Raw genomic sequence first — 11,319 nt, forward strand, 5'->3', positions numbered from 1 at the left:
GAGAAGGGCAGTACAAAACGATCTAGGAGAGGTATGTGATCCTTCATAAGAGTTCAGTGTTCATGTATCCACCTGTGTAAAGAAAGTCAACATACTGTTAGGCAAAGTACGGAGAACTTTTAAAGTACAGAACAAAGGAATCTTTCTACATGAATGTAAATGTTTGATAATACCCTCCTAATTAGACTATGTAGTTTGCAGTTTTTTTAGCCCTTTATTGGTTAGAGACCGTCAAGAACTAGGAAATGTTTAACGTAGAACCACGGCACTGGTTGTAAAGGCAGGTATGACGTGAACTATGTTAAAACTATCAAAGCTTTGGTATCACCAACTATTGAATACAATAGAAAACGGTATGTTTGTTCAGAATATTGGAGGGATTGGGCATATGCAGTAATAGGAAGAGAGATATGTTTTCTCTGATAGTGACTGAGGAAACTAAAAACAAAACACACTGCTGACTAAACATCAGAAAACACTCCTTTGTTGTCAGAGTTAAAAACGAATTTAACTCATCAAATGTAGCTAATTAAAAAAAAAGTGAGTTAATTTAAAGATGCTTCATCGCCCACAAGCATAAATGATACTTATCATTTTAACAATTATTGGTGTTTGTACTAGTATATGTCTTTATCATTAACCATAACAACACATAGTGTACTAGTATATGTGTCTTTATCATTTAACCATAACAACACATAGTGTACTAGTATATGTCTTTTATCATTAAACCAGTAACAAATCCACACATAGTGTAAGTATATGTCTGTAACTTAACCATATAGTGTACTTGTATATCTTTATCTATTAACCATAACAACACATAGTGTACCACAGTAGTAGTGAACATTAACCAATAACAACACATAGAGTTCTTGTATATCTCTTTATAATTAACCATAACAACACATAGTGTACTAGTATATGTCTTTATCATTAACCATAACAAACAAATAGTGTAACTATGTACTTATGTCTTTATCATTACCCATAACAACACAAAGTGTACTAGTATATGACTTTATCATTAACCATAACAACACATCAGTGTACTAGTATATGTCTTTATCATTAACCATAACAACCAACATAGTGATACTTGTATATGTCTTTTATCCATTAACCATAACAACACATAGTGTACTAGTATATGTCTTTATCATTAACCATAACAACACATAGTGTACTAGTATATGTCTTTATCATTAACCATAACAACACATAGTGTACTAGTATATGTCTTTATCATTAACCATAACAACACATAGTGTACTAGTATATGTCTTTATCATTAACCAGTAACAACAATAGTGTACTTAGTATATGTCTTTATCATTAACCATAACAACACATAGTGTACTAGTATATGTCTTTATCATTAACCATAACATGTCACATTAGTGTACTAGTATATGTCTTTACCATTATCCATAACAAATACATAGTGTACATTGGTACCATCAATAACATTTAAACACATAGTGTACTAGTATATGTCTTTATCATTAACCATAACAACACATAGTGTACTAGTATATGTCTTTATCATTAACCATAACAACACATAGTGTACTAGTATATGTCTTTATCATTAACCATAACAACACATAGTGTACTAGTATATGTCTTTATCATTAACCATAACAACACATAGTGTACTAGTATATGTCTTTATCATTAACCATAACAACACATAGAGTGTACTAGTATATAGGTCTTTACTCATTAACCATAACAACACATAGTGTACTAGTATATGTCCTTTATCATTAACCATAACAACACATAGTGTACTAGTATATGTCTTTTATCATTAACCATAACAACACATAGTGTACTAGTATATGTCTTTATCATTAACCATAACAACACATAGTGTACTAGTATATGTCTTTATCATTAACCATAACAACACATAGTGTACTAGTATATGTCTTTATCATTAACCATAACAACACATAGTGTACTAGTATATATGTCTTTATCATTAACCATAACAACACATAGTGTACTAGTATATGTCTTTATCATTAACCATAACAACACATAGTGTACTAGTATATGTCTTTATCATTAACCATAACAACACATAGTGTACTAGTATATGTCTTTTATCATTAACCATAACAACACATAGTGTACTAGTATATGTCTTTATCATTAACCATAACAACACATAGTGTACTAGTATATGTCTTTATCATTAACCATAACAACACATAGTGTACTAGTATATGTCTTTATCATTAACCATAACAACACATAGTGTACTAGTATATGTCTTTATCATTAACCATAACAACACATAGTGTACTAGTATATGTCTTTATCATTAACCATAACAACACATAGTGTACTAGTATATGTCTTTATCATTAACCATAACACAAACATAGTGTACTAGTATATGTCTTTATCATTAACCATAACAACACATAGTGTACTAGTATATGTCTTTATCATTAACCATAACAACACATAGTGTACTAGTATATGTCTTTATCATTAACCATAACAACACATAGTGTACTAGTATATGTCTTTATCATTAACCATAACAACACATAGTGTACTAGTATATGTCTTTATCATTAACCATAACAACACATAGTGTACTAGTATATGTCTTTATCATTAACCATAACAACACATAGTGTACTAGTATATGTCTTTATCATTAACCATAACAACACATAGTGTACTTTATATGTCTTTATCATTAACCATAACAACACATAGTGTACTAGTATATGTCTTTATCATTAACCATAACAACACATAGTGTACTAGTATATGTCTTTATCATTAACCATAACAACACATAGTGTACTAGTATATGTCTTTATCATTAACCATAACAACACATAGTGTACTAGTATATGTCTTTATCATTAACCATAACAACACATAGTGTACTAGTATATGTCTTTATCATTAACCATAACAACACATAGTGTACTAGTATATGTCTTTATCATTAACCATAACAACACATAGTGTACTAGTATATGTCTTTATCATTAACCATAACAACACATAGTGTACTAGTATATGTCTTTATCATTTAACCATAACAACACATAGTGTACTAGTATATGTCTTTATCATTAACCATAACAACACATAGTGTACTAGTATATGTCTTTATCATTAACCATAACAACACATAGTGTACTAGTATATGTCTTTATCATTAACCATAACAACACATAGTGTACTAGTATATGTCTTTATCATTAACCATAACAAACACATAGTGTACTAGTATATGTCTTTATCATTAACCATAACAACACATAGTGTACTAGTATATGTCTTTATCATTAACCATAACAACACATAGTGTACTAGTATATGTCTTTATCATTAACCATAACAACACATAGTGTACTAGTATATGTCTTTATCATTAACCATAACAACACATAGTGTACTAGTATATGTCTATATCATTAACCATAACAACACATAGTGTACTAGTATATGTCTTTATCATTAACCATAACAACACATAGTGTACTAGTATATGTCTTTATCATTAACCATAACAACACATAGTGTACTAGTATATGTCTTTATCATTAACCATAACAACACATAGTGTACTAGTATATGTCTTTATCATTAACCATAACAAACAACACATAGTGTACTAGTATATGTCTTTATCATTAACCATAACAACACATAGTGTACTAGTATATGTCTTTATCATTAACCATAACAACACATAGTGTACTAGTATATGTCTTTATCATTAACCATAACAACACATAGTGTACTAACTAGTATATGTCTTTATCATTAACCATAACAACACATAGTGTACTAGTATATGTCTTTATCATTAACCATAACAACAACACATAGTGTACTAGTATATGTCTTTATCATTAACCATAACAACACATAGTGTACTAGTATATGTCTTTATCATTAACCATAACAACACATAGTGTACTAGTATATGTCTTATCATTAACCATAACAACACATAGTGTACTAGTATATGTCTTTATCATTAACCATAACAACACACATAGTGTACTAGTATATGTCTTTATCATTAACCATAACAACACATAGTGTACTAGTATATGTCTTTATCATTAACCATAACAACACATAGTGTACTAGTATATGTCTTTATCATTAACCATAACAACACATAGTGTACTAGTATATGTCTTTATCATTAACCATAACAACACATAGTGTACTAGTATATGTCTTTATCATTAACCATAACAACACATAGTGTACTAGTATATGTCTTTATCATTAACCATAACAACACATAGTGTACTAGTATATGTCTTTATCATTAACCATAACAACACATAGTGTACTAGTATATGTCTTTATCATTAACCATAACAACACATAGTGTACTAGTATATGTCTTTATCATTAACCATAACAACACATAGTGTACTAGTATATGTCTTTATCATTAACCATAACAACACATAGTGTACTAGTATATGTCTTTATCATTAACCATAACAACACATAGTGTACTAGTATATGTCTTTATCATTAACCATAACAACACATAGTGTACTAGTATATATATGTCTTTATCATTAACCATAACAACACATAGTGTACTAGTATATGTCTTTATCATTAACCATAACAACACATAGTGTACTAGTATATGTCTTTATCATTAACCATAACAACACATAGTGTACTAGTATATGTCTTTATCATTAACCATAACAACACATAGTGTACTAGTATATGTCTTTACCATTAACCATAACAACACATAGTGTACTAGTATATGTCTTTATCACATTAACCATAACAACACATAGTGTACTAGTATATGTCTTTATCATTAACCATAACAACACATAGTGTACTAGTATATGTCTTTATCATTAACCATAACAACACATAGTGTACTAGTATATGTCTTTATCATTAACCATAACAACACATAGTGTACTAGTATATGTCTTTATCATTAACCATAACAACACATAGTGTACTAGTATATGTCTTTTATCATTAACCATAACAACACATAGTGTACTAGTATATGTCTTTATCATTAACCATAACAACACATAGTGTACTAGTATATGTCTTTATCATTAACCATAACAACACATAGTGTACTAGTATATGTCTTTATCATTAACCATAACAACACATAGTGTACTAGTATATGTCTTTATCATTAACCATAACAACACATAGTGTACTAGTATATGTCTTTATCATTAACCATAACAACACATAGTGTACTAGTATATGTCTTTATCATTAACCATAACAACACATAGTGTACTAGTATATGTCTTTATCATTAACCATAACAACACATAGTGTACTAGTATATGTCTTTATCATTAACCATAACAACACATAGTGTACTAGTATATGTCTTTATCATTAACCATAACAACACATAGTGTACTAGTATATGTCTTTATCATTAACCATAACAACACATAGTGTACTAGTATATGTCTTTATCATTAACCATAACAACACATAGTGTACTAGTATATGTCTTTATCATTAACCATAACAACACATAGTGTACTAGTATATGTCTTTATCATTAACCATAACAACACATAGTGTACTAGTATATGTCTTTATCATTAACCATAACAACACATAGTGTACTAGTATATGTCTTTATCATTAACCATAACAACACATAGTGTACTAGTATATGTCTTTATCATTAACCATAACAACACATAGTGTACTAGTATATGTCTTTATCATTAACCATATAACAACACATAGTGTACTAGTATATGTCTTTATCATTAACCATCATAACAACACATAGTGTACTAGTATATGTCTTTATCATTAACCATAACAACACATAGTGTACTAGTATATGTCTTTATCATTAACCATAACAACACATAGTGTACTAGTATATGTCTTTATCATTAACCATAACAACACATAGTGTACTAGTATATGTCTTTATCATTAACCATAACAACACATAGTGTACTAGTATATGTCTTTATCATTAACCATAACAACACATAGTGTACTAGTATATGTCTTTATCAGTAACCATAATTAACATAACAACACATAGTGTACTAGTATATGTCTTTACTACTAACCATAACAACACATAGTGTACTAGTATATGTCTTTATCATTAACCATAACAACACATAGTGTACTAGTATATGTCTTTATCATTAACCATAACAACACATAGTGTACTAGTATATGTCTTTATCATTAACCATAACAACACATAGTGTACTAGTATATGTCTTTATCATTAACCATAACAACACATAGTGTACTAGTATATGTCTTTATCATTAACCATAACAACACATAGTGTACTAGTATATGTCTTTATCATTAACCATAACAACACATAGTGTACTAGTATATGTCTTTATCATTAACCATAACAACACATAGTGTACTAGTATATGTCCTTTATCATTAACCATAACAACACATAGTGTACTAGTATATGTCTTTATCATTAACCATAACAACACATAGTGTACTAGTATATGTCTTTATCATTAACCATAACAACACATAGTGTACTAGTATATGTCTTTATCATTAACCATAACAACACATAGTGTACTAGTATATGTCTTTATCATTAACCATAACAACACATAGTGTACTAGTATATGTCTTTATCATTAACCATAACAACACATAGTGTACTAGTATATGTCTTTATCATTAACCATAACAACACATAGTGTACTAGTATATGTCTTTATCATTAACCATAACAACACATAGTGTACTAGTATATGTCTTTATCATTAACCATAACAACACATAGTGTACTAGTATATGTCTTTATCATTAACCATAACAACACATAGTGTACTAGTATATGTCTTTATCATTAACCATAACAACACATAGTGTATAGTGTAGTGTACTAGTATATGTCTTTTTTATTCAGTGTACTAGTATAACCATAACAACACACATAGTGTACTAGTATATGTCTTTTATTCACATTACACAACACATAAGTGTACATCGATTAACCATAACAACACATAGTAGTATAGTCTTTATCATTGTAACAACACATAGTGTAGTATTTGTCTTTATCATTAACCATAACAACACATAACAACACCATTATAAACCATAAAAAACATAGTGTACTAGTATATGTCTTTATCATTAACCATAACAAAAATATCACAACACATTTGTACTAGTATGTTTCTTTATCTTTACTACTTACTGTATATGTCTTTATCATAACAAACAACACATATAGTATATGTCTTTAGTACATTAACCATAACCAACACATAGTGTTTAATTTGTATCTGTCTTTATCATCTAAAATCGAATTGAAGTTACACATAGTGTACTAGTATATGTCGTTTAGCTACAGTAAGTTGTCTCAATAACAACATGGGAATAGTAGTGTACTAGTATATGTCTTTATCATTGACCATAACAACACAGTGCAGTGTACTAGTATATATCTTTTTATCATTAACCATAACAAACACATAGGTGTACTAGTTTATGACTTCAATTCAGATGTCTCGGGTGTTACAGTAATGACATAGTTGAGGGCGGTTATTGGTAGCATATGTTCGCTTATCTCTATATAATGTCACATACAGATGACATACATCTCCATAGTAAAGTATATATGTGCCTAGTATATGTTTACTCAATTAATCAAGAAGAGCTTATTAACCAACAATCCCTATACCAACATTTGTGAAATACATTACTTACAATCCACATGTTTTTGTATTTTACCAGATAAAAAAAATGAAATCGGGTACTTATGGTCAGACCATAAAGGCCCAGTTTGTAGACTATATTTTTCAGTTCACTATTTATACAAAGTGCTTTCTGAAGGTATTTACCATCTAAACATACATAAAGCATATACAATCTGATTTAAATACATAACCACTACGTTCGAATAGAGGATCTGACAACATTAGACGAAATAGGATCTGAATTACAACATTCCATAATTTGTAAAATGGGACGGGTCCATGTTTCGGATGCCATATTTTTTCCTTTGAACAGGATATAATAGGGGACTGCAAATAGCCCTCTCCTCTTGAAAAAAAGCTGTCAGATATAATTTTACAGACCAAACGTGTATTGGAGTCCTCATCGCTCGCGCCAAATAGCAAAAGCATGTTAGGCTAAAGCTGTAAATGCCATACCTATGTTTATGTAGTTAAAATGGGACAAGTTAAAAAAAATTGACGTTACAGTTTCAATTGAAGTATGCAACTGCATTGTAAAAAAATGGCATATGATCTGAAACATCCGAACAATGCCCCCAACTCATGGGAATGTTGTCAGATCCTCTATTGAACGATAGTGGTTATGAGGATCTGTATGTTTATCAGAGTGGGCATCAAATAACAAGAATTTTACAGTGCATACATCCTGTGCTGTAACTAATGTTTATGAGGCATAACCCCTGATTACGGTGTGTCAGGTGACGTACAGTATCGCTATTGTTAATTGATGTTTATAAAAAGTTTATATTGTTTATATGCCTTTTATTTAGATATTGATGTATAGATTTATAAGTCAAAACTGCCTTATCATATGTTAAATGATTGGAACTTACATTTTAAAAAACGACAACAATTCTAAAATAATCTGTAAACGGTAAAATTAAATGTCATACTTATATTCAGTTTTTATTTATATTATAAAGTTTTATTTAAACTTTGGATCGTTAAAACTTTTTTTTTAAACCAAAGCATTCTTTTTTTGTGTAGCGCGGACTTACTTTAGAATGTCAAGTAACCTGGTTCAATCCGGATAGGATATTTATAGATCTGTAGTCATCCACTTATCTGCGGGTATAGACCTACTGTCTAAGTGGGCTGTAAACAGAACCAGGCTCTAGGGTAAGACACTTGGTACAGAGCTGTTGGCAGTAGTACATGTTATACGAGAAGAAACTTGGTACATGCTGTTACAAGCTCTTGAAGGTAAGACATTACTGGTACACTGCTGTACAGGCTATAGGGTAAGGACACTTGGTACATGCCTGTACAGGCTCTAGGTAAGACACTTTGTACATGCCTGTACAGTGCTATAGGTAAGACACTTGGTGGATACATGCTGGTGGCATGTAGTACATGTTATACGAAACGACATTGGTACATGCTGTCACAGGCTATAGGTAAGACTCACTTGAGTACATGCTGTTGGCAAGTAGTACAATGTTATAAGAAAGACACCTTGGTACATGCTGTAAAACAGGCTCTAGGTAAGACACTTGGTAACATGCTGTTCGCTCTGCGAGTACATGTTTTAAGAAAGTCCCCAACACTTTTTGGTACATACTGTACAGGCTCTAGGTAATAGCACTTGGTACATGCAGTTGGGCAGTAGTACATGTAACATAAGAAAGAACACTTGGTACATGCTGTACAGGCTATAGTAAGACACTTGGTACATGCTGTTAGGCAGTAGTACAGGCTCTACGGTAAGAACACTTGGTACACATGCTGTTGGCGCAGTAGTAACATGTTATACGAAAGACACTTGGTACATGCTGTACAGGCTATAGGTAAGACACTTGGTACATGCTGTTGGCAGTAGTACATGTTATACGAAAGACACTTGGTACATGCTGTACAGGCTCTAGGTAAGACACTTGGTACATGCTGTACAGGCTATACGAAAGACACTTGGTACATGCTGTTGGCAGTAGTGCATGTTATACGAAAGGACACTTGGTACACCTGCTGTTGGCAGCTAGTGCAATAGTTATACGAAAACACTTGGTACACTCTCTGTGGCCACAGGCTACCTAGGTCAAAGCACACTTGAGTACCCTACCCACCTGTACAGGCTCTAGGGTAAGCACACCTTGGTACTCCATGCATGTTTGGCACGTAGAGTACATGTTATAGGAAAGACACTTGGTACATGCTGTACTCAGGCTCAAGTAGTACATGTCTGATACGAAAGACTCGCTGGTACTGCTTGAACAGGCTCTTTAGGTAAGGACACTTGGTACATGTGTAGGAAGTAAGTAGATGCTATAGGTAAGTCCCACTTGGTACATGCTGTTCGGCAGTAGTACATGTGTATACGAAAGACCACTTGGTCATGCCTGTAAAAAAACATGCTCTAGGTAAGACCACTTGGTAAATTGCATGTTGGCAAGTAGACATGATAAACGAAAGGAACACTTGGTTACATGCTGTACAGGCTAATAGGTTAAGACAACTTGGTTACATGCTGTAGGAAGTAGTGCATGTAATACGAAAGACACTTGGTTACATGCTGTTGGCTGTACATGGCTCTAGTAAGACACTTTGTACATGCTGTAACATGCTCTAGGTAATACACTTGGTTACATACTGTAGGTAAGTAATACCAGATCTAGGTAAGAAACTCGGTGCAGAATGTAAATGCTATACGTAAGAACACTTGGTACTATGCTGTTGGCAGTAGTAACATTGTTATACGAAAGACACCTTAGGCTCACATCTTGTACATGCTCTAGGTAAGACACTTGGGTACATGCTGATTGCAAGACACTCTGGTAAGACACTTGCTGTACATGCTGTTGGCACTGATTATACACTTGGTACATGTGGTATAAACGAAAGACACTTGGTACATGCTGGTAGGCATGTACTGTTATAACCAGAAAGACACTCTTGGTACATAGGCTGTACAGGCTGCTAGGTAAGACAGGTACATGCTGTACAGCTAGGACGAAAGAACACTTGGTACATGACTGTTGGCAGTGTGCATGTTATACGAAAGACACTTGGTACATGCTGTTGGCAGGCTGTACAGTGTAAGTACACTATGGTTATACGAAAGTTCGGTACATTGCTGTACAGTGCTCTAAGGTAAGACACTTGGTACATGCTGTACAGGCTATAGGTAAGACACTTGGTACATGCTGTTGGCAGTAGTACATGTTATACGAAAGACCACTTGGTACATGCTGTACAGGCTATAGGTAAGGACACTTGGTACATGCTGTTGGCAGTAGTACATGTTATAAGAAAGACACTTGGTACATGCTGTACAGGCTCTAGGTAAGACACTTGGTACATGCTGTTGGCAGTAGTACATGTTATACGAAAGACACTTGGTACATGCTGTACAGGCTCTAGGTAAGACACTTGGTACATGCTGTTGGCAGTAGTACATGTTATACGAAAGACACTTGGTACATGCTGTACAGGCTCTAGGTAAGACACTTGGTACATGCTGTTGGCAGTAGTACATGTTATACGAAAGACACTTGGTACATGCTGTACAGGCTCTAGGTAAGACACTTGGTACATGCTGTTGGCA

This window comes from Argopecten irradians, chromosome 12, assembly GCF_041381155.1.
Source record: "Argopecten irradians isolate NY chromosome 12, Ai_NY, whole genome shotgun sequence".
Classification (NCBI taxonomy): domain Eukaryota; kingdom Metazoa; phylum Mollusca; class Bivalvia; order Pectinida; family Pectinidae; genus Argopecten; species Argopecten irradians.